Source organism: Vicia villosa, unplaced genomic scaffold (assembly GCF_029867415.1).
Source record: "Vicia villosa cultivar HV-30 ecotype Madison, WI unplaced genomic scaffold, Vvil1.0 ctg.000212F_1_1, whole genome shotgun sequence".
NCBI classification, from domain to species: domain Eukaryota; kingdom Viridiplantae; phylum Streptophyta; class Magnoliopsida; order Fabales; family Fabaceae; genus Vicia; species Vicia villosa.
This window is the reverse complement of record NW_026705078.1, coordinates 66,508-91,769: the sequence shown is the minus strand read 5'-3', so window position 1 is coordinate 91,769 and position 25,262 is coordinate 66,508.

Sequence of the window (25,262 nt, the reverse complement as noted above, 5' to 3'; positions counted from 1 at the left end):
GGTCTAGATGGTGAACTATGGGATCTTCTGATGGATGGTTACAAACATCCACTGAAAGCTAGTGGAGTAAGGCTTACAAGGCAAGAAATGAATGATGATCAGAAGAAGCTTTTCAAGAATCATCATAAATGTAGAACTGTTTTGCTGAATGCTATCTCTCATGCTGAGTATGAGAAGATATCTAACAGGGAAACGACCTATGATATATATGAGTCATTGAAAATGACCCATGAGGGAAATGCTCAAGTCAAGGAGACTAAAGCTCTTGCTCTAATCCAGAAATATGAAGCCTTCAAGATGGAGGATGATGAAAACATTGAGAAGATGTTCTCAAGATTTCAAACGCTAACTGCTGGATTAAGAGTTTTGGATAAAGGCTACACCAAGGCTGATCATGTAAAAAAGATTATCAGAAGCTTACCCAGAAGATGGGGTCCAATGGTGACTGCATTCAAGATTGCCAAGAATCTGAATGAAGTTTCGTTGGAAGAGCTTATCAGTGCCTTGAGAAGCCATGAAATAGAGCTGGACGCAAACGAGCCTCAAAAGAAAGGTAAGTCTATTGCATTAAAATCTAATTTTAAAAAATGCACTAACGCTTTTCAGGCTAGAGAAGAAGATCTTGAAGAATCAGAATCTGAAGAAGAAGATGAACTGTCCATGATCTCCAGAAGGGTAAACCAACTCTGGAAGAGCAAGCAAAGGAAGTTCAGAGGCTTCAGAAGTTCAAAGAGATTTGAACGAGGAGAATCTTCTGGAGACAGAAGATCTGACAAGAAGAAGGTTGTCTGCTATGAGTGCAATGAGCCTGGACATTACAAGAACAAGTGTCCAAAACTTCAGAAGGAGAATCCCAAGAAGAAGTTTCATAAGAAGAAAGGTCTTATGGCAACATGGGATGATTCTATATCAGAATCAGAATCAGACTCTGAAGGAGAACAAGCCAACTTCGCACTGATGGCTACAGAAGATGATGGATCAGAATCTACATCAGAATCAGATTTTGAAGAGGTATTTTCTGAACTATCTAGAGAAGAGTTAGTTTCCAGTTTAACAGAACTTCTGGAACTCAAGGCTCATCTTAGTATCAAATACAAGAAGCTGAAAAAGCAGTTTGAATTTGAAACTAAGAAGCTGGAATTGGAAAATTCTGAAATGAAGGAAAAAGTTTTAAATCTATCCAAAGATAATGGATCTCCTTCTGAAACAGAAAAATCCATTCCTAGCATGAATCATATTCTGAAAGAATATGACTCGAGCTTCAGAAAGTTCTTATCTAGAAGTATTGGCAGAAGTCAACTTTCTTCTATGATATATGCTGTGTCAGGAAACAAAAGAGCTGGCATTGGTTATGAGGGTGAAATCCCATACAAGCTTGAATCTGTGGATGATATGAAAATATCATACAAGCCTCTGTATAACCAATTTAAATTTGGCCACTCCCATGATATTAGGCACACATCACATGCTCAAAGCTTTCACATAACACACACCAAGAAGCATGTGACAAAACCTAAGAAATATCATGGAACTCAGAACATAAACTATCATTCTGTTCCTCCTATTTCATATAATGCTAAACCCAAGTTCAATCAGAACTTGAGGAAAACTAACAAGAAAGGACCCAAGAAGATGTGGGTACCTAAGGAAAAGATTATTCCTATTGCAGATATCCTTGGCTGCAAAGAAGGAAAAGCACAACATGTCATGGTACCTGGACTCTGGATGCTCGCGACACATGACAGGAAGAAGGTCTATGTTCCAAGACCTGGTGCTTAAATCTGCGGGAGAAGTGAAGTTTGGAGGAGATCAGACGGGCAAAATTATTGGCTCAGGAACTATAAAGTCTGGTAACTCTCCTTCTATTTCTAATGTTCTTCTAGTAGATGGATTAGCTCATAACTTATTGTCCATAAGTCAATTAAGTGACAATGGTTATGACATAATCTTTAATCAAAAGTCTTGCAAGGCTGTAAGTCAGAAGGATGGCTCAATCCTATTTACAGGAAAGAGAAAGAACAACATTTATAAGACAGATCTTCAGGATCTTAAGAATCAGAAGGTGACTTGTCTTATGTCTGTTTCTGAAGAGCAATGGGTCTGGCATAGAAGATTAGGACATGCTAGTTTGAGAAAGATTTCTCAGATTAACAAACTAAATCTTGTCAGAGGACTCCCTAGTCTGAAATACAAATCAGATGCTCTTTGTGAAGCATGTCAGAAGGGCAAGTTCTCCAAACTTGCATTCAAGTCTAAGAATGTTGTCTCTTCCTCAAGGCCGTTAGAACTTTTGCACATTGATCTGTTTGGCCCAGTCAAAACAGCATCTGTCAAAGGGAAGAAATATGGATTAGTCATTGTTGATGATTATAGCCACTGGACATGGGTAAAGTTCTTGAAACACAAGGATGAGTCTCATTCAGTGTTCTTTGAATTTTGGACTCAGACCCAAACTGAGAAGGAGTGTAAAATCATAAAGGTCAGAAGTGATCATGGTGGTGAATTTGAGAACAAATTCTTTGAGGAGTTCTTCAAAGAAAATGGTATTGCCCATGATTTCTCTTGTCCTAGAACTCCACAACAAAATGGAGTTGTAGAACGAAAGAATAGGACTCTACAAGAAATGGCCAGAACCATGATCAACGAAACCAATATGGCTAAGCACTTCTGGGCAGAAGCAATAAACACTTCATGTTATATTCAGAATAGAATCTCTAGAAGACCTATTCTAAATAAGACTCCTTATGAATTGTGGAAGAACAGAAAGCCCAACATTTCATATTTTCATCCTTTTGGATGTGTTTGTTTTATTCTGAACACTAAAGATCATCTTGGTAAGTTTGATTCTAAGGCACAAAAGTGTTTCCTTCTTGGATATTCTGAACGCTCTAAAGGCTACAGAGTATACAATACTGAAACATTGATTGTAGAAGAATCAATCAATATCAGGTTTGATGATAAGCTTGGTCTTGAAAAACCAAAGCAGTTTGAGAATTTTGCAGATTTTGATATTGATATATCAGAAGCAGTAGAACCAAGAAGCAAAGCTGCAGAAGCTGGCAGTCTCAGAAGCAATGGATCAGAAGATCAAGTTGCTGCATCCTTAGAGAATCTCAGGATTTCTGAAGAGCCAGCAGTCAGAAGATCACCTAGACTTGCTTCAGCTCATTCAGAAGATGTGATCCTTGGAAAGAAAGATGATCCTATCAGAACAAGATCATTTCTAAAGAATGACAATCAGAAGCAGTGATCAGAATTAGAAGGCGTAAAGCTCTTTCAGAAAAATACAGCTGTCATCTATTTTCGATGGTGAACGCGTGTCTGTACGGTTAGTAAAAAGCGTGCAGTTGAAAAGACGCCGATCTAGGTAACTGTGTTAAATCATTTCATTTACCGTGTTCTCTCTCCTAATGTCATTTCTCATTAAATGTATAATGATTTCTTAATTTTCAAATCTTTTAAATAACCCGCTTCACCTTCATTCCTTCTTTTTTCTCTCTCTCTCTCTCTCTCTCTCTTGTGCATCCCTTTCGTTGCATCTGTTTTTCAAACCCTAGTTTTTGATTTGATCTCAAAGCATAATCATCATGAACTCATCTTCATGTTCATCAAATCCAAAAGAAAGACTCACTTCTACACAGATCCTTCTACGCAAATATGAGTATGCTCCATTGAAAACATGCTTAATTCCCACGGAAGAACTGGAAGTTCTATGTGAATCTGCTGTGGACATCAACAACCTAAAAGCAAATGGCTTTAAGTGTGATGCAAGAATCTTTGAGCAAGGATGGTCTAAATATCTTGATAGATTGGTTGGTCCAATTTATCCTGAACTTGTGAAGGATTTCTGGGTACATGCAACGGTTACCCCAACTGCCATCATTTCATTCGTGCTAGGGCATGAAGTGGTTATCACTGAAAAGCTCATCAGGAAGCTGTACAATCTGAATGATGAAGAAGGTTGGTCTGGTCTTCAACATGCAACAGTTGACTGGTTTAAAGTTGAACAACAAATCTCTCTGGCCTTTGGAATTGATTCTCATAACACGGGCACCTTAAGGCCGTTTTATCAAGTATGGGCTGAGATTATTCTGGGTTCTCTTCACCATAGAAATAAGATGCTCTCCTCCTCCTACATCAGTCCGGATCACAAGTATACTCTTTTCTGCATTGGCAGAAAGATAGAGATCAACATCTCTCATATTCTGTTTGAGAATCTGAAAACTTCTATTTTTGAGTCAAGAGAAGATGAAAGGGCGAAGTACCCTCATATTTCAAGAAAGACTATTCCCTTCGGAAGAATGATTTCAGACATTTTGATTGAAAGCAAAGTGCTGGACTCCATCAGAAAACTCAATGCGTCCCATTTTCTTGGAGTAATTCAAGGTCCCATCTTCAATGGTGTGGATTTGTTCAGACTGGAACTCATTCAAAATGTACCTTCTGTGTGCACAAGCTTTCCTGACATCCTGTCAAGAAGAGTTGCTGTTGAAGGTTTTGTCTCTTTGTTTCATAAAGAACTGCATCAGGTTGTCAAGCTTTACCTGGAAGATTGTGTTAGGAAGCAATCAGATATTGATCCTGCTTGGATCCGTGGCAGAGTACTTCCGTCCAAAGCTGATCTTCTGAAGAAGGATCAGAAGGAACAAAAGGCTAGGCTAAAAAGAAAGGCCCGAGAAGATGAGGTTAAGAAAGCCAAGAAATTGAGGGTCACCTATGATCCTGACAAGGTGGACTCTGAAGAACGAAGGGAGAAAAGGATCAGAGACTCCTTTCACAGAACCAGATCTTCACATGCTTCTTCTGAACACGTCTCCAGGCAGGTTTTTACTCCACCTCCTTCTGTCCCTAAACCATCTCTCCAATCACCTCCATCTGAACCAAAAGTAAACTTGACTTTACCAAATCCTTCTCCATCATCTTTTTCCTCTCCCATTCTAAACCCCACACCTCTAAGTATTCTTCCCCCAACTCCTTCTGATAAATATTTCTCACCAATTCCCTTTACAAATACTCCATCCTCTTCTCAATCTATCCTTTCTGATATTCCATCCTCATCAATCATTCTCTCAGATATCTCTTCTTCCTCATCCACCGCACCTCCACCTTCTATATCACATCCCTTACCTACCAGAAAATCCAAACCTTACTGTCTTCTCTACCCTGACTACAAATTCACCTTCAATCCGCCTGAACCTGAACCCTATACCTACCTGGAACTATTCAGACATGAGGTGATTAGCAGTCTAGACCTTCTGAAGGATGCCTTTCTAAATGGTCTGGATGATGTTTCTACAAGAAATCTCTGGAAAAGCTTTCGCAAGGATTTTCAAGTAGAAGCAATGGGAGTACAGAAAAGACTAGTGGCTGCTGCCCCTGGTTACCCTGGTTATCTTCTGGAGGGTGATAATGGTATATACTACCATCCTCTCAGAAATTGTGTTGCTGCTAAGGAGAAGCAGTTTGTGGATGAATTGGAAGAAGCAAGACTGGCTGCTGCATTGGAAGCTAACCCTTGCAGGGAGATTGTGGTCTGGATACCTCAATATCCTGTTCTGCTCAGAGATTTCAAGACTCTCTTTGACTTTTTGAGGGAAAACCCTTATAAGGAAGACCCAAGCTTGGTCATTCCAGAAGTTGTTGACCCACCAGAAGTTGAAGGTCCCTCTGCCCCCAGGAATCTAGCTGCCATTCTTCAGGCACTTGAGAATGGAGATTCTGAGGTTCCTGCTGCAGAGTATGGAGATGCTTCTATGCAAGAAGCAGATGTAGAAGATCATGTTGCTGAATCAGTTCCTGTTGAGGAAATCCCTGCAAATGATCTATCAATGGAAGCTACATATCACAATGCCATCCCGTTGGATAGAAGCTGTGAAGCTTCTTCTGATGAACCTTCCCGTCTTGCAAGGACTCTGGAAGTTCTTCAGAAGAACCAGGATGAGCAAAGCTCAGTCAATGCTGAGTTTAGAGCTTTCATAGAGAAGCAGTTTGAGCACAACAATGGGGATCAAGAGATGTTGGCCAAGATCTTGTCAAGGCTAGGGTCATCTTAGATTGAGTCTTAGTTGTTTTGTTTTTTTTTTGCTTTTGCTGCATCTGTTTTGTGCATCTTCTCTTCCTTATCTTCTTGTACTTCTGTACTTTTGTCTGCTTGAACTTCAATGAAAATTATCTTTTTCTTCCATGTGTTTCTTTTTGTTTTTCATCTGAATCTTTTATGTTTTTGATGTTATGACAAAAAGGGGGAGAAATATGTGATAAATGATTTGATTTAATCAGTTGCTTTACTAACAGAACTTGCAAAGTTCTATGCTTTAAGTTGTGTTGTTGCAGGAATTGAAAATTCTCTTTAAAGATCAACATGAGAAGCAACAAGATGAATGCTGTGGATTCTTGAAGCAAGCTGAGTGCTATGAAGCTTCAGAATCAGAATCAGAAGCAAGAAGGAAGAATGTTCAGATATTCTGATGATAGAATATGATCTAAAACATTATGTCTATATGTTCTGATACATTCTATATTGGCTCTGATACATATTATGTGTTCTGAAACATATTCTATGTTCTGACTCATTCATGCTGACTTTTGTCGTTTAGTTTTGTTCTGTAACATTTCAGGATGTAGAGATGCTCTGATGATGCTCTGGTACATTCAACAATGTTCTGATACATTCTAGCATGAAGTGATGAAAGAAGAAATTCAAGTTCTGAAGCTGTCCGATGGAAGCAGAAGTCAGAAGCTGTGAATGTTCTGAAGATCTAAAGAAATTCAATGTTCTGAAGCTGTCCTATGGAAGCAGAAATCAGAAGTCATGAATGTTCTGAAGATCAAGCACTGTGAACGTCTCTACTGAAATACTCAGGGAAGTCTTTTATTTATAAAATTCTTCTAGTATTAATTTCAGGGGGAGATTATTCATCTCAGGGGGAGATTGTTAATCTCAGGGGGAGACATATTCACATGCTTATGCTATAGCTGTGTAAATTGTCTTTAGCCGTCTGCTCTTTCTGATCGCAAATTCATATCATTTATATATGTTTTTGTCATCATCAAAAAGGGGGAGATTGTTAGAACAAGATTTGTTCTGATCAATATTCTTAGTTTTGATGATAACAAGGATATGAATTTTGTGTGAGATAATGTGGTACTCTAATACATTGTAATTTCCCTTTCAGGAAATATATATAAAGAGTATGCACAAATCAGCGCTCAGAAGCTTTGTCTCAGAAGTTTCAGCATGCAACATCAGAACATGGTCTGGCAAGACATTAGAAGATGGTCAAGGCAGAATCAGAACATGGGTCTATGAAAGCATCAGAAGAACTTGAGATCAGAAGTAGAAGCACTGAAGTTCTCATGGTATCACGCTCAGAAGCACTTCAAGGTCAGAAGACGAGAAGATGCTATGCACTAAGCTGTTTGACTCTGATGATATTCAAACGTTGTATACACAAACATCAAATCAGAAGAAAGTACAGGTGGCAAGCTACGCTGACTGACAAAAGGAACGTTGGAAGCTATTAAAGGCAACGTCAGTAGACACAGCGTGAACAAGGCTCGAGGTAGTTGACAAAAGAGTGAAACATTAAATGCAATGCTGTACAGAATACGCAAAGCATTAAATGCTCGCAACGGTCATCTTCTCAAGTGCCTATAAATATGAAGTTCTAATGAGAAGCAAGGTTACCGACTCTTGACGATTTCTGTGAATATTAACTTGCTGAAACGCTGTTCAAATAAAAGCTCAGAAACTTCATCTTCATCAAAGCTCACTACATTGCTGTTGTAATATATTAGTGAGATTAAGCTTAAACGTTAAGAGAAATATCACTGTTGTGATTATAGCTTTTCAGAAGCATTGTAAAACTCTTATTTGATTACATTAATTTGTAAGCAACTAGAGTGATCAAGTGTTGATCAGAATACTCTAGGAAGTCTTAGCTTGAGTCTAAGCAGTTGTAATTAGAGTGATCACGTGGTGGTCAGGATACTCTAAGAAAGTCTTAGCTTGTGTCTAAGCATTTGTTCCTAGAGTGATCAGGTTGTGATTAGGATACTCTAGACGACTTAGTCGCGGACTAAGTGGAAAACCATTGTAATCTGTTGCGATTAGTGGATTAAATCCTCAGGTGAGGTAAATCACTCCGTGGGGGTGGATTGGAGTAGTTTAGTTAACAACAAACCAGGATAAAAATAACTGTGCAATTTGTTTTTATCGTTCAAGTTTTTAGACTACACTTATTCAAACCCCCCCCTTTCTAAGTGTTTTTCTATCCTTCAGCTAGTACCCTCCAGTTGATAGTACCATTCGAGTTGAGTTCCAGATAAGCTTTCTTGAAAGAAATGGATCCAGAGCCTCTTATCAGCAGTGTGAGGCTGAATCTTCCTTACATAAGACCTCAAGTGCATCTTGGGGCAGGAAACCCCATCATACTTAGCAAAGGCGGGAGTTTTGAATTTTGGAGGAATAACGACCCCAGGAATGAGTCCCAGCTCTTCAAAATCCAGCCTAGGCACCTTCTGAATTTCCACACTTCTCAGACGCTCTTCTAGTAGCCTATACTTCTCATCAGGATAATCCTCGTCTTGAGGATATTCTTCTTCTTCTTCTTGATCATCAGAACCTGCATGGCTTCCATGGTTGTTCTTGACACTGAAATCGTCTTCTTCCTCTTCCTCTTCCTCGTCTTTAGGAATCCCAGCTTCTTCAGCCTTCTTGGGACGACCCTTGAACCTTCTTCCCAGGTTGATCACTCCTTTGGGCTTCTTGGTCTTTTTCTCTTTCTTAGTCAGGAGAGCTTTCAGCTCGTCTTGCCCTTTGGACAAGTTCAGGATCAAGGCTTGAAATTCAGCATTCTGAGTTTGGAGATTCTTGACAGATTGTTCGAGATCCATTTTTTTCTCACTGAAATAAACAGCGGAAAGATGAGACATTTGTTTTTATGAAACCTGTGATGCGATGTTTATGAATGCAAATGCAATGTTTTTCAAGGATCTTTAGGAATCTAGTTAGCAACATTAGAAATTTAATCAGTCACGGCTTCGTCTGAAGAACGTCCTTCCTTGAGAAATCAAGCTCACCATATCGAGTGGGTCATCGCCTCTGATTCGGGATATCTTTGAACTTGAAGGTATATGGCTAGAGGAAAATAAATCCTCTCGCCCCTTGGTAGGTGTTGAGCCTTTTGAATTGGAAGGTATGTGGCTGGAGGAAAATAAATCCTCTTGCCCATTGATTAGGAAATCAATCCTTGATAGGAGTCCCTGAAATTGTGCGCCCTAAATCCCTAAGATCTTTTAAAGGGTTAGTTAAGTCATGTTATGCTTATGATGTCATGATGTCATGATGTTATGCGAATGCAGTTCATTAGGCATAGTGTGAGATATTAAGGACAAACAAGTCCTTTTAACAAAACCTGCAAGGAAACGAAGGTCAGTAGCAAACACAATTAAGTCACACAAGTCACACAATTTTTAGCTTAAGGCTTGCATGGAGTCTGATCAGGCGTCCTTCCCAAGGGTATTTCTATGGATAAGGATGATATCAGCAACGGGTTCTACCGAGTTACCCAGAATTGTCAGCCCTCCTAAAGCACCCTCGAACATGGTACATACATACCATGCAATGATACTTTGAGAAGGAACCTATCTGAGTTGTAGTATCGGGTAGCGACTATGCTCTCAACATACATCAAGAGTAGTCCCCCCACTACGTTCCTAAAAGTCAAGATGGGTTAAAGGTAACTAAAGGTCCTTAAGCTCCGACTCACCCACGGACATCCGCACGAACCTCCCTCATACAAGAGAAGCATGCAAACACCCATAGAGGCCTAACTTAAGCGTGAACTCTCATATTGACCAATCCTCCACATACATGAAGGAGGTCGCCATGACTATGCCACTTCCTATCTTAGATGTACTTGAATCCGGGTGTAGGATTCGTCCTTCGATTAATTCCCAAAATAGCCCTGAAGAATAAAACAAACAAAGCAAACAATAGAAAACATTTAAAGTTTTCCTAAACTTTTAAGGTAACCCCTCTTTTATAAGAAAATTCTCCCCAACAGAGTCACCAGTTCTGTAATACGGTGAACTGACTTTATATCGAAATGTCGCGGTTAAGCAAGAGTCGCCACCGACTTTTATTTTATCCAAATTAAATCAGAAAGGCTAAAAGAACAGGAAAAACCTTTTAAATAAAAACTGAGTTCGGGGGGTAATTATGCAAAGGGAAGGTGTAAGGCACCCTTTGCATCCATGGTTTTCCATGGGCTCTTAATTGCTTTGCTCGTTTTTTAAAAAGAAATGTAGAAGAAGAAAGCGGACTTTAGCTCGTAAATGAGCGTAGCCATTTTGAAGATTTATGAGAAAGAATATGAAAGATTTTTAGAGCAAGGCAAAGCAATTAGGGGAAATTACCTTATAGTTTGAAAAAGAAGTTTTTTTAGCCTTTTAGGGAGAAAGGGTCTATCCTTGCCATAAGAGGGAAGGAAACCTTTCATTTGGAGATTGAAGGGTCGTTGCATTATTGTTCGCCATAAGACTGACCCATGCCATAGAGGGCAGGTAGTCTAAGGGACGAACCAGAATAGCCATTTCGTAGGCAGCCAGAGGATACCTCAGCCCTTTCGTAGGCAACTTCCGAGGGTCGAGATCATGTTTAGTGTATCGAAGGCAGCATCATTAGGGACTCATGATCTTAATCGAGGCAACATGGCTGAGGTATCCTCGTATTCGAGGGATATGGCTATTCTGCAAAAACATAAGGCAACAGGCAACAGGCAACAGAGAGGTTACCCCAAAAGTGTGCGTGTGTGCACCAATCATGTGATTATATTCAGATATTTATCTTGTAAAAATTAAGTGATTCTAATTTCAATTTCAAAGTTGTCACTCCCTAGGGTTACTAGCCACACAAACATGTTAAAGCAATATGGGGAAGGGGAAAAAGAAACCAGCGGATTCATAGCGCAATAGGGTTTGGCATAAGTAATAATAATAAGAAAATAAAAAAGTGGATTTCAGGGTTACCGAACACTCGAGCTCTGACTGGCTGACTGACCCTGAAAATTGGAAAAGGAAAAATAAACGCGAAGGGGTGAGTGCATTATCAATTCACTGACAATCAAGGCTAACCCTAATTAAAATAAAAAAGGCAAAAAGAAAATAAAAACATGGAAAAGACTTAGCTTTTGATTTGATCTGATATGGTTGGCAATCTCGGGGTAGCCCCGTGTTTAACCCTGAACAATTGGCAAAAATAAATAAAAGGCGTGAGTGCAAAAGAGTCCATTGACTTTCGAGGTTTTTAGCCCTAATAACAAATTTAGAATGCAAATAATATTTAAAGGAAAATAAAATCAGAACTTAGCTTCGTAAAAGGCGGGGCGCGTGATTGGAAGGTATCTGAATGTAATCTTTTGGTTGTGTGTGGTGCATCTCTGGAGGTGTACGATGCACATGCGGCTTGAGGGACGTTGGATCGGAGATTGGCGTGATCGGATGGCCAGAGAGCGTGGGTGCATGGTACTCGCATGGGCCGATGGACATTGGATCCTTCAGCATTCAGAAAGGCCAGCGCGCCTTTTTCATTTGAAAAGAACCAATGAGGCGTTGACACCTCTCGTCTTCCTCCTTCGCTCGTCGCCTTAGACCAACCCTTTACCTACGGTTGCGCCTTCCGTCGCTATAGCTTCTGCAGTTGACAAATAACGCAATACGCAACAAAAATACATTGCAAAACCAAAGATTAAACGGGTTTAGCCTCCTGAATACAATGGTATCATTGATATAGGCTAATTTCACCTGTATACGAAAACCCTAAAGTGGAGCTTTCCTAACCTAACAATGGCGAATCTTCACACAGGTAATTAAATAAGAATTGAACGACTCAGGAACACCCAAAACATCATGGGGAACATAAATATATGATTGAATTGTATGTATGATGCGTGAAACATGGTGTTCGAATCAAAGTTCAAAAGGGAGCAAACCGAGTGTTATGGGAGACAATTCACAACGTATCCGGGCCTGGGGATGATTGGAAAAGCTTCAGGAGTTCCTCAGGAGCGTGTTTGAACCTTCAGAATTCTTTGAATTAGGCTGCTACCCCCAGAACGATTTTCAGAATTCTTTGAGTTTTCTTGGACTTGGTTAGGGTTCTTTGCAGCCAATTTTCGTCCCCTGATGATTTGTTTAGGTTATGCTTTTATAGGAGATGGATTTTAGGTCAGAGTTTGAATCAAATATCTTCTAAATCATGAGATTGGATTTTTGAGAAATTTGATTGAAAAAGTGCATTGAATCTTTCTATTTTTGCCCAATATTTGATTCAATTTGTTTCAATCATTGTTTGGTCAATTAAGAGAAATATATTTGATTGATTCCTTGACTTAAAATTGAAGCAAATAATATTTCACACTTATTTTATTATTTTTATATAATTTATTCATGGTTTAAAATGATAAAAAACCATAAAATAATTAATAGAAATAATAAAATTGACATGACTCTTGCTTTGGGCGAGCATGGGCTTAGGATAAAGATTGGAAGGAAGGAACATAGGCCCATTTGGAGATATTTGGAGTTTTGAACCTTTTCTCTTCACATTTTCCTTCTCAAATTTGTCCAACTTTGACAAAGCCTATATCCCTCAATTTTTGAGGTATGGAGGAGTTCTAGGACTTTTTGGAAACCTCAAAGAGTACTCTAACAAATGTTTTCGGTCCCATATCAAAATAATGTTCCATGCTCCTTGTGTGTTCTTTTGAAAAAAGTGACTTTTTGTTGACTTTTGAAAAGGACCTATAATGTTTCGGTCCATATCTCTCAAATGAAGCATTTTTAGACTTGGCATGTGAGAGACAAAATTGTAGAGAATCAAATTTCCTTCAAAATAAGCTTTGGATGGAAAATTTCTGATGTTCCATGTGAGAGTTATGGCTGGTCAAAACTCAGTTGACTTTCTCCTATACAAACCCTAATTTAGAAACTTTTTGATTTGTTGATTTTTGATCTTTCCTTGATGAACCATGATCAATTCTTGATCAAATGGTGAATGATACTTCAATATTAGGATTTTTGACAAAAAATCAGGAGTTTTGACTTTACTTTGCCCACAGTTGATTTTTAGGTCAACCCAGTCGACTGCTGACTTTCTGAACATTTGAATGATCAATCCTTTAAGCTGAGACTTGATACTTGTCATAGAGGTAATGTGAGATACTTTGAGCCATATGGGATGTCTTGGAGCCATTGATTCATCGATTTTCCTTTGAACAAACCAAACCCTAGTTTCTGAGCCTTGTATAGGAGAATGTGACTTGGAGCTTTATGTATTGGTTTGAATTTGTATAAGAGAAATAGTATGGGCAAATTTTGGGGTATGACACTTAGGTATGCATATCTTATAACTTATGCATTAATCTCTTCCAGTGAGGTTCTTGATGATGAACCTAGAGATTATAAGGAAGTTATGAGGAGTCAAAATAAGACTGAATGGCTGAAGGCCATGGATGACGAGATGAAATCTCTTCATGATAATCACACTTGGGAACTGATCAAGAAACCTGGTAGGACAAGGTTAGTCAGCTGTAAATGGATTTTCAAAGTTAAGGAAGGAATTGAAGAGGTGACGTCGAAAAGATACAAGGCAAGGTTGGCCGTAATAGGTTGTTAGAACAAGAATTATTCTAATCAGTATTCTTAGTTTTGATGATAACATTATATTTGAATTTTGTATAAGAGAATGTGGTACTCTAATTATTCACGTTTTCCATTTCAGGAAAAGTATAAAAGAGTATGCACAAAATCAGCGTTCAGAAGCTCTGACCTAGAAGATCTGGATGGCTTCATCAGAACATGGTCTGGAAGACATCAGAAGATAGTCCTGCAGAATTAGAACATGATCTGGAAAGCATCAAAAGATGGCAGTCAGAAGGAAAGCTCTGAAGATCTGATGGTATCACGCTCAAAGCACTTCCAAGTCTGAAGACAGAAGTTGTATCTGCACCAAAGCTGAAGAATCTGATATTCAAATATCTATTCTACATATTCTGAGTCCAGAAGCAAGTACAAGATGAAAAGGCTATAACGTCAAATCTCTGACTGACAAAAGGAACGTTAGAAGCTACAAAAGGAAAAGTCAGTAAAAGCAGCTGAAGCATGGCTCGAGGTAGTTGACAAAAGTGTGAAACATTAAATGCAGCAGTGTACTATTCACGCAAAGCATTAAATGCTCCCAACGGTCACTTTTCCTCAGCGCCTATATATAGAAGTTCTGATTCAGAAGCAACCAACGAACTCTTGTGCAAAAGAACCAAAACGCTGTCAAACTGAAATCAAACAAAAGCAAAGAAGAACTTCATCTTCAACCTCACAACTTTGTAATATTTTAGTGAGTGTTAGATCTTAAACTTAAGATAAAAATCACTTTGTGATTATAGCTTATTAAGAAGCATTTGAATCTCTTGTAATATTGTTTTTACATTGATTGTAAAAGGATTTCCTAGAGTGATCAAGTTGTGATTAGAATACTCTAGAAGACTTAGAGGGTATCTAAATGGAGAACCATTGTAATCAATTTTATTAGTGGATTAAATTCTTAGTTGAGGTAAATCACCTTGTCAGGGGTGGACTGGAGTTGTAACACCCGGTATTTAATTAATTATTTAATTAAATACTTTCAAATTATTTCGAATTTAATTATTGAATTTGTGGAGTGTTGAGAATTGTTGACATGGGTTTTTATGATTAATTAGTCGATTAATTAATTGATTAAGTTGTAGAAATAGTATTGAATAAATAATAGATTTATTATATGGACTTAATTAAGTGACGATGGTAGTAAAAGGTGGGGTGTGAATGTTAGGCCCAATATATTTAATGAAATTAAGTTAAGATAAGGATTAGGTTAATTAGAAGAGAAAAAGTTTTGGGAAATTGGTCATGCGAAGTTGTAGAGAAGAGAGAAAATAGGAGAGAAATTCATTCCCGTTTTTCTTGCAGCAGTCTCACTAAATCGAAGATCCCCGATTCGTTAACCGTTGGATCGTCGCCAAATTTTGTGGGTAGGTTCGCAACACCTATAGATAACTTTTGACCGTTGGGATCTTTAAAATAAGGTCTGAGTTGTGAGATATGATCATCGCACTGTAGCTGCATATTTGGGAAATTTTCAGCTTTTGATTCTGATTAAAAGAGGCAATGGTTGGGAGCTAAGGCTAAATGGCTTCGATCGGTAGAATTGTAGAACAGACTCCGAATACAAGGTAAGGGGTGGGGTTCTAACTCTATAACTGGACTCATGATGAATGATATGTGGGGGTTAAATTCGTAGGAAATTATTCCTGATTATTTGTTGTGATTCTGTCGTGTTGATTCGATGAAATTAGTTGTTGTTGTGGTGATAATTGTTGTTGTTTTATGCGAAGTTGAAGGATATTTCAGTGACGATGTATACCTCTATTTATTAGTATAGCGACGATATAGGCTTATGCCTTGTGACGATGATGTTGTTTGTTGTGTGTGTTTGTTGCATTCATATACATATGCATTTTTGGCGACGGCTTGGATTGGCAAATTAGTGACGAAGGCTTATGCCTTGATGCCTCTGTTTAATTGGCAATTGGCGATGGGGGCTGAAGCCCTGGGTACCACATGCATGTGCATTTGTTAGAGTCTCGTTATATGTGGCATGAGTGTGATTTAATTGTGACGTGATGTGACTTGAGTTGTTGAATTGTGATAATGTGAATTTGTAATTATAAGTTGTTATACTAATGACGTGTTGTGGCAGGTATTGTCTGGAAGATGAGAAATAGTTGTTATAACTATTAATACGTTGTTGTTGTTGATTTTTGTTATTATAACTGTTCAGGTTAATTGTTATTATAACTGTTGTCTGAAATCCGTAACGTGATAATTTTGTATGATTTAATTCTAATATATTGTTTATCATGCGTTTGTTTATATTGGTAGATATCTCACCCTTTCTGAATGATGTTTCCCTACCATGGGAAATTGACAGGTACTCAAGATAGCGGTGGAAGTTTGAAGTGATTTTATGAAGTCTTTAGTTGCTGTTATTCGAGTTGGTGTCTTGCTCTGATACGTAGCACTCGGGGGATAAACTATTGTTTTAGTAATTATTATGTTTGATGAATTTTTAGTGATGTTTTATTTTGGTTGTGACTCAAACTTGTTTTGTGAAGATGCTATGATTAAAATAAATCATTGTGAAGTTTTGTGAATTCCGCTGCGAGATAAAATAATTATTTTGATACAGTGATTTTGAGAATTAATTTTAATTGTCCGTTTATGTTTATGTGCTATGTATCTATATGAAGGCGTGAATTACGTAAATGTTTTTGAGATGACGAATATGTGATACCTCAAATGAACTTGTTTGAAATTTATACTTTGATTTTCTGTATAATTTATCGGGTAGATTTGGGGTGTTACAGGAGTAGTTTAGTTAACAACGAACCAGGATAAAAATAATTGTGTTATTTATTTTTATCTACCATTTTGAGAAAGAACCCTTATTCAATCCCCCCTTTCTAAGTGTTTTTCACTCCTTCAATTGGCATCAGAGCGCCGGTTCTAGGTGAAAACACTTAACCGTGTTAGAGAAAAGATTCAGGGAGAAAAACACAAAATGGTTGAAACAACTACTTCAAATCCTCTTGAGCAAAACAACAATGGTAACAATGGAAGCAGTAGCTTCAATGGTTACAATAGACCACCAGTCTTTGATGGTGAAAACTTTGAATACTGGAAAGATAGACTTGAAAGTTACTTTCTATGTCAAAATGGTGATCTATGGGATTTAGTGTTGGATGGTTACAGACATCCTGTATATGCTCGTGGAGTCAAGATTACAAGACAAGCTATGAGTGATGACCAAAAGAAAGAATTCAAGAGTCGTCACAAATCAAGAACTATATTGTTAAATTCTATCTCACATGCTGAGTATGAGAAAATAACAAACAGAGAAACAGCTCATGACATCTTTGAATCCCTGAAGATGACTCATGAAGGGAATGCACAAGTTAAGGAGACAAAAGCTCTAGCTCTAAGCCAGAAGTATGAAGCGTTCAGAATAGAAGATGATGAAAACATTGAAGCAATGTTCTCCAGATTCTAAACTCTTACTGCTGGATTAAGAGTTCTTGGCAAGGAATACACAAAGGCTGATCATGTTAAAAAGATAATCAGAAGTCTTCCCAGAAGATGGGGACCAATGGTTACAGCATTCAAGATTGCAAAGAATCTGAATGAAGTATCTCTTGAGGAGCTTATTATTGCACTGAGGAGTCATGAGATTGAGCTAGATGCAAATGAGCCTCAAAAGAAAGGTAAGTCTATTACTTTAAAATCTAAAAATAAAAACTATGCTAACGCTTTTCAGGCAGAAGAAGAAGAATCTGACGAGTCTGAGTCAGAAGAAGAAGAAGATGAATTATCTCTCTTATCCAGAAGAGTAAATCAACTCTGGAAGAGCAAGCAGAGAAGTTTCAAGAACTTCAAGAACTTCAAGAGACCTGAAAAGGGAGAATCTTCTGAACACAAAAGATCTAGCAAAAACAAGGTTACGTGCTATGAATGCAAAGAACCTGGACACTACAAGAATGACTGTCCCAAGATTCAGAGTGAAGATCCCAGAAAGAAGTTTGAGAAAAAGAAAGGCATGATGGCTACATGGGATGAGTCTGATTCATCTGATCAAGAGTCAGACTCTGAAGATGAGCAAGCCAACATAGCACTCATGGAAACAGTTGACGCTGATCAGTGCATTTTGATGCACGTTCCTTTATGTTTGTACTTAGGCATTTCTTTGGTTTACTTTGCTTATTTTTATATTTTATAATGTTTTTATAATTTAGTTTATTTTTGGTTTAATTTCATTTTCGCACTTTATTTTCAGCATTAGCAGTCTGCACTAAAACGGTCATAACTGGAGTTCTGAGAATCCGATTGAGGCGTCCTAATAATCGCCGGAAGGCTAAGAGAAAGAGCTACAACTTTTGTGTTGGAGTCAAAGTCAGATTCGGAGTCAATTATTCCCAGAATTTCGTTTGAAGTTGCAGCATTAGTTTTATTTTAGTTTTGGGTCGTTAGTTTTGGGCCTGGTTAATGTTTTTGACCTAGTTGGGTTGTAAACCTTTTGATTCTCTCTAGTACCTAGGTCTAGCCGTACTGTTCATGACATTAGACTATTCACGATTTTATTGTTTTGAGAGCTTGAGACGTTGATCATGAAGAACTAAGTCCAAGGGTTGATCTATTGTTCATGTTCCACCGAATCTTTGAGGTTTTATAATTTTAATCCCAATTCTTTTCCCTTTCAATATTCTTCTATATGTGTTGCATGCTTAATTTGATTCATACATAATATTATTGATTTAATTCGATTGGTTTATGTTCCTTGATCTGTTTCGCGATTTAGCGTTGCTTTATCGTTAACTTGCGTATGTCAAATCATGTTTGCTTAATTCGTGAAGCTTATCTCCGTTTGCTTAATTCGGATATTGGGATTATACATTGTACAATACTCTTCGCGCTTGTCACTGAGTTTGTAGTCGAATAGGAATAGATTATCCGCTTAGGAGATTAATATTGCTTAATCGATGATAGATAGGAACCGAATCAATAATTCGACTTTTCAACTTATTTGATAATCACTTTTTCATAATCATTTTTTTGTTTAATCGAAACTCAACCCCCCAATTCGATTTTTAATTAGTTAATAATAATACAAGAATCCTTGAGAGACGATACTCGAGTTACCGTTACCGTCGTTACTACAGTTTTGCAAATTAACTCGTTTTTGATCCGAGCGCGACAGCGGATCAAATTGGCGCCGTTGCCGGGGATTCTTGTCGTTATTAACTTATTTTAGAGTCTTACGTTTAGTGTTCGTGCGTTTAGGCCATAGGTTCCTCGCGGTTTTGGCCATAACGCCTTTTTGAGTCGAAAAATCAATTTTTGGGAAAATTGAGTCCGATCGATAATCTTTTTTTGCCTATTGGGAGCAGAAAAACCGTGCGACCAATACTTCCTTACTCTGAAAGAGTAAGGGAAGTCGACCCCAAATCTCCAAATTCATAGAGTCGAAAAAATCCAAAAAAATTCCCAAAATTCTTATTTGTCTTAATTAGATTAAATTTTGTGTTTTTATATTTTTATGAATTTATTTTAATCGTTTTTCTTCTTTCTGTTTGTTTCTGCCTGTTTGAGACATAGTTGGTATTTCTGTGTTTGTTGATAACATGGCTGAACAAAGAACTTTGAGACAGTTGGCTGCCCCTGATGCGAACTATAATGGTTTATGTATTGAGTATCCCGCAGGTGATACACCTTTTGAGTTGGAATATATGGTTTAACACATTTGTTGCCTAGGTTTAATGGTTTTGCAGGTGAGGATCCGCATAAGCATCTGAAGGAATTTCAGGTTGTGTGCTCTGCACCTTCCGAACCTTCACTAGAGGATATTGTCAAACAAATGGAAGCAAATAATCTCCAGTATCAACAACAAATAGATTCTACTCTTCAGACTTTGCAAACACAAATTGGAAAACTTGCCACTTTGATGAATGCCATGCAGCAAGCTCAAGGATCAAACCAACAACCCTTGGAAGAACAATATATTTTTCAAATAAAGTTGCTTTCTGAAACTGTTGATGATACTTGTACTTATTTGTTTACAGATGATTTTCCATCATTGTCTAGTTTTGATGATGTTTACTCTTGTGATGTTTGTACTGACACTAAAATTTGATCTATTTGTGCTGAAATTGAGCTTGCCTTGCAAAATAATATTCTTACTGCAGATGAGGTTGCAAATGAAGTTGTTTATGTAGATGAAGCTCTCGACACCCCGGCTGCCCGGAACAAATCATCCATCGAACAACCACATTCCCAAGAGCTGAAGCAACTTCCTAAAAACTTGAAATACGCTTATTTAGAGAGTAATGAAAACTCCCGGTAATAATTTCTTCTAACCTTGATTTTGATCAAGAAAATAAGCTTTTCCAGGTTTTGAAGAAGCATAAGAAGGCGATTTGGTGGACATTGGCTGACATTTCCGATATTAGCCCGTCCATGATTTTGCATAGGGTCTCAATTGAAGGGGAAGATGAAACAAAAGTAGGGAGGCAGCCCCTCAATCTTTTGATCTTTAGTGTTGTGGAAAAGATCACGTGCCCATTCAACACTTTTATTTATCGAAGATTCTTCTTTGATCCTGGAATAAAAGGCGAAGGCACTAATAAAAAATTTTAGTTCAATTGACATTACCCAAAGCTACTCCATGAGAGTCCCACTTTGGAAGAAGAGATTGTAGAAGATCCTTCACTAGAAAAGGCTGCTTATGTGATCACCTATCCTCCTTGACCACGCGGGTGTGTTCTTTCCTTTCTCTCCCTCTTACTTTAATATTTATGTCTTTTCATTGAGGACAATGCATGTCTTAAGTGTGGGGGAGGGAATCATTTATTTGTTTTGTTTTCTTTCAATTTTTTGTTTGTTTTTGTTTTCAGTTTTTTTTAAAAAGCATCTTTTTGAAAGTTTTAGGCTATAGATTAATTTGTGGTTAGTAGCGGAGACTTGGGAAGAGTTCACAAGATCGGTATCGTCTTAACACCGTATGTCTCCTGCATACGGAAGTTAATTTGAATACTTATTATGACATAACCTTGAATTCTCATTCTTCTCTTGAGTAGTTTATCTTTGCAGTCGGCACCATCTCACACATGCTCTATGTAAGGAAGCCGATGAAAATAAGTGAGTGATCCAAGTTTTATTTGAAAGAAAAAAAAAAGGAATGCACCTTCTAAGTTTGGTGACCCTCACCCGGTCATTTAACCCAACAGTTGTAGAACCTATGAAAAAAATTATTTCAAGACCCGTCGTTAGTTGGTTCAGAGGTTTCTGGTGCTGAACTTGGTAGGGCGGATTACTGTCTGATCCCCCGCAACTACAATTGGGTAAGCAAAGGGTTATACCACTTAGGGACCAAAACCCCGTGCAAAAAGGATCAGAGTCACTAACCGGTAGCCTTACTATGAGTGTGTGGAGATAACGGGCTTAATGTGATTGCACCGGAATGAAAGAGAGGAGGATGAGTAAGTTAGGCTTAGGCATAATAACATGATTCAGATTGATTTGTATATGTAGGAGACGTATGACTGCACAATTGTGGAGTAGTGTTCTTACAATATCCTTAGTGTGCAAGATTAGTACCTATCAATGCAATCTTAACCGAAGAAGAGTTTGTAGCCTGAAATGCGTAACTGATGCTGTGTGTTTCTTGTGTTTGATTTTATTTTGCTTGGAGTGCAAAAGTTCAAGTGTGGGGGGATTTGATCAGTGCATTTTGATGCACGTTCCTTTATGTTTGTACTTAGGCATTTCTTTGGTTTACTTTGCTTATTTTTATATTTTATAATGTTTTTCTAATTTAGTTTATTTTTGGTTTAATTTCATTTTCGCACTTTATTTTCAGCATTAGCAGTCTGCACTAAAACGGTCATAACTGGAGTTCCGAGAATCCGATTGAGGCGTCCTAATAATCGCCGGAAAGCTAAGAGAAAGAGCTACAACTTTTATGTTGGAGTCAAAGTCAGATTCGGAGTCAATTATTCCCAGAATTTCGTTTGAAGTTGCAGCATTAGTTTTATTTTAGTTTTGGGTCGTTAGTTTTGGGCCTGGGTTATGTTTTTGACCCAGTTGGGTTGTAAACCTTTTGATTCTCTCTAGTACCTAGGTCTAGCCGTACTGTTCATGACATTAGACTATTCACGATTTTATTGTTTTGAGAGCTTGAGAGGTTGATAATGAAGAACTATGTCCAAGGGTTGATCTATTGTTCATGTTCCACCAAATCTTTGAGGTTTTATAATTTTAATACCAATTCTTTTCCCTTTCAATAATCTTCTATATGTCGCATGATTAATTTGATTCATACATAATATTATTGATTTAATTCGATTGGTTTATGTTCCTTGATCTGTTTCGCGATTTAGCGTTGCTTTATCGTTAACTTGCGTATGTCAAATCATGTTTGCTTAATTCGTGAAGCTTATCTCTGTTTGCTTAATTCGGATATTAGGATTATACATCGTACAAAACTCTTCGCGCTTGTCACTGAGTTTGTAGTCGAATGGGAATAGATTATCCGCTTAGGAGATTAATATTGCGTAATCAATGATAGATAGGAACCGAATCAGTAATTCGACTTTTCAGCTTATTTGATAATCACTTTTTCATAATCATTTTTTTTGTTTAATCGAAACTCAACCCCCCCCCCCACAATTCTATTTTTAATTAGTTAATAATAATACAAGAATCCTTGAGAGACGATACTCGAGTTACCGTTACCGTCGTTACTACAATTTTGCAAATTAACTCGTTTTTTATCCGAGCGCGACAGCAGATCAACGCTGATGAAGAATCTACTTCTGATTCAGACTCTGATGAGGTATTTTCTGAACTCACTAGAGAAGACTTAGTTTCCAGCTTATCAGAACTTCTGGAAGTCAAGAGTCAACTTAGTATCAAATACAAAAAGCTCAAAAAGCTCTTTGAATCTGAAACTAAGAGACTTAAAATAGAAAATTCTGAACTTAAAGAAAAAGTTTTAAAATTAACTAACGATGTTGAAACATCTTCAAGTTCAGAAAAGTCTATTCCAAGCACTAACAATATTATTAAAGAATATGACTAGAGCTTCAGAAAGTTCTTATCTAGAGGTATAGGCAGAAGTCAGCTAGCCTCTATGATATATGGTGTAAGTGGAAACAAGAGAATAGGTATAGGAATTGAGGGAGAAACCCCATATAAACTTGAACCTGTTGATAAAATGATCATTGAATACAAACCTTTATATGAACAGTTCAAGTATGGTCATTCTCATGATATTAAGCACACATCACACTCTAAGGGTTTCCATATTACACACACAAAGAAATATGCTGTTGCACATTCTGGTAAATCTTATGTTAAATCTCAGTTCAATCAGAACTTGAGAAGGACTAACCCCAAAGGACCCAAAAGAATGTGGGTACCTAAGGAAAAGATAATTCCTGTTGCAGATCTCCTTCATAGCGCAAAAGACAAATATGTCATGGTACATGGACTCTGGGTGCTCACGTCACATGACGGGAAGAAGGTCTATGTTCCAAAGTCTGGAACTTAAATCTGCTGGAGAAGTAATGTTTGGAGGGAATCAGAAGGGAAAAATCATTGGCTCAAGAACCATATGTATTGGTAACTCTCCCTCTATAACTAATGTTCTTTTAGTAGATGGATTAGCTCATAACTTATTGTCCATAAGTCAATTAAGTGACAATGGTTATGACATAATCTTTAATCAAAAGTCTTGTAAAGCTATTAGTCAGAAGGATGGCTCAATCTTATTTACAGGCAAGAGAAAGAACAACATTTATAATATTGATCTTTCAGATCTTAAGAATAAAAATGTTACTTGCCTTTTGTCTGTTAACGAAGAGCAGTGGGTCTGGCACAGAAGATTGAGTCATGCTAGTTTGAGAAACATTTCTCAGATTAACAAACTTAATCTGGTCAGAGGACTCCCTAATCTGAAATATAAATCAGATGCTCTTTGTGAAGCATGTCAGAAAGGGAAGTTTTTAAAACCTGCATTCAAATCTAAAAAAGCTGTCTCTTCCTCTAGGCCTTTAGAACTTCTGCACATTGATCTTTTTGGCCCAGTCAAAACAACATCCATCAGAGGCAATAAATATGGATTGGTCATTGTAGACGACTATAGCAGATGGACTTGGGTAAAGTTCTTAAAACACAAGGATGAGTCACATTCTGTGTTCTTTGGCTTCTGTAATCAGATCCAATCTAAAAAGGAATGTAAAATCATAAAAGTCAGAAGTGATCATGGTGGTGAAGTTGAGCACAAATTTATTTCAGAGAAAATGGTATTGCCCATGATTTCTCTTGTCCTAGAACTCCACAGCAAAATGGAGTTGTAGAACGAAAGAATATGACTCTACAAGAAATTGCCAGAACCATGATCAATGAGACTAATATGGCTAAGCATTTCTGGACAGAAGCAATTAACACAGCGTGTTATATTCAGAATAGAATCTCCATAAGACCTATTCTAAATAAAACTACTTATGAATTGTGGAGGAACAGAAAGCCCAACATTTCATATTTCCATCCATTCGGATGTGTCTGTTATATTATGAATACTAAAGATCATCTGAACAAGTTTGATTCTAAAGCTCATAAGCGTTTTCTACTTGGATATTCTGAACGCTCTAAAGGCTACAGAGTATACAATACTGAAACTCTGATAGTTGAAGAATCAATCAATATCAAATTTGATGATAAGCTTGGCAATAAAAAGCCAAAGCAGTTTGAGAATTTTGCAGATATAGATATCTCTAACTCAGATCATGAAGAACCCAAGGGAAAGGATGTATCAGAAGATCAAGTTGCAGCGTCTTTAGAGAATCTCAGAATATCTGAAGAGCCAACACTCAGAAGATCTTCTAGACTCAACTCTGCTAATCCAGAAGATGTTATTATTAGAAAGAAAGATGATCCCATCAGAACAAGAGCATTCCTAAAGAACAATGCAGAATGTCAATTTGGTTTAGTGTCTTTGATTGGGCCAACTTCTGTTGATCAAGCTCTAGAAGATGCTGACTGGATAATTGCTATGCAAGAAAATTTAAATCAGTTTACAAGGAATGATGTTTGGGATTTGGTTCTAAGACCTAAAGGATTCAATATCAGTGGAACAAAATGGGTTTTTAGAAACAAGCTGAGTGAGAAAGGTGAAGTCATCAGAAACAAAGCCAGACTGGTTGCTCAGGGATAGAGTCAGCAAGAAGGTATTGACTATACAGAAATCTTTGCACCAGTGGCCAGGTTAGAATCTATTAGATTATTAATTTCATTTGCCACTCAAAATAACATCATTCTGTATCAGATGGATGTTAAGAGTGCCTTTTTAAATGGTTATATAGATGAAGAAGTTTATGTCCACCAACCTCCTGGTTTTGAAGACTCTAAGTCTCCAGAACATGTTTTTAAATTAAAGAAATCATTATACGGTTTGAAGCAAGCTCCCAGAGCTTGGTATGAAAGATTAAGTTCTTTCCTTCGGGATAATGGTGAAGGATAGAAAAACACTTAGAAAGGGGGGGATTGAATAAGTGTGACTTCAACAACTTGTAATATAAAAACAATGAACACAATTATTTTTATCCTGGTTCGTT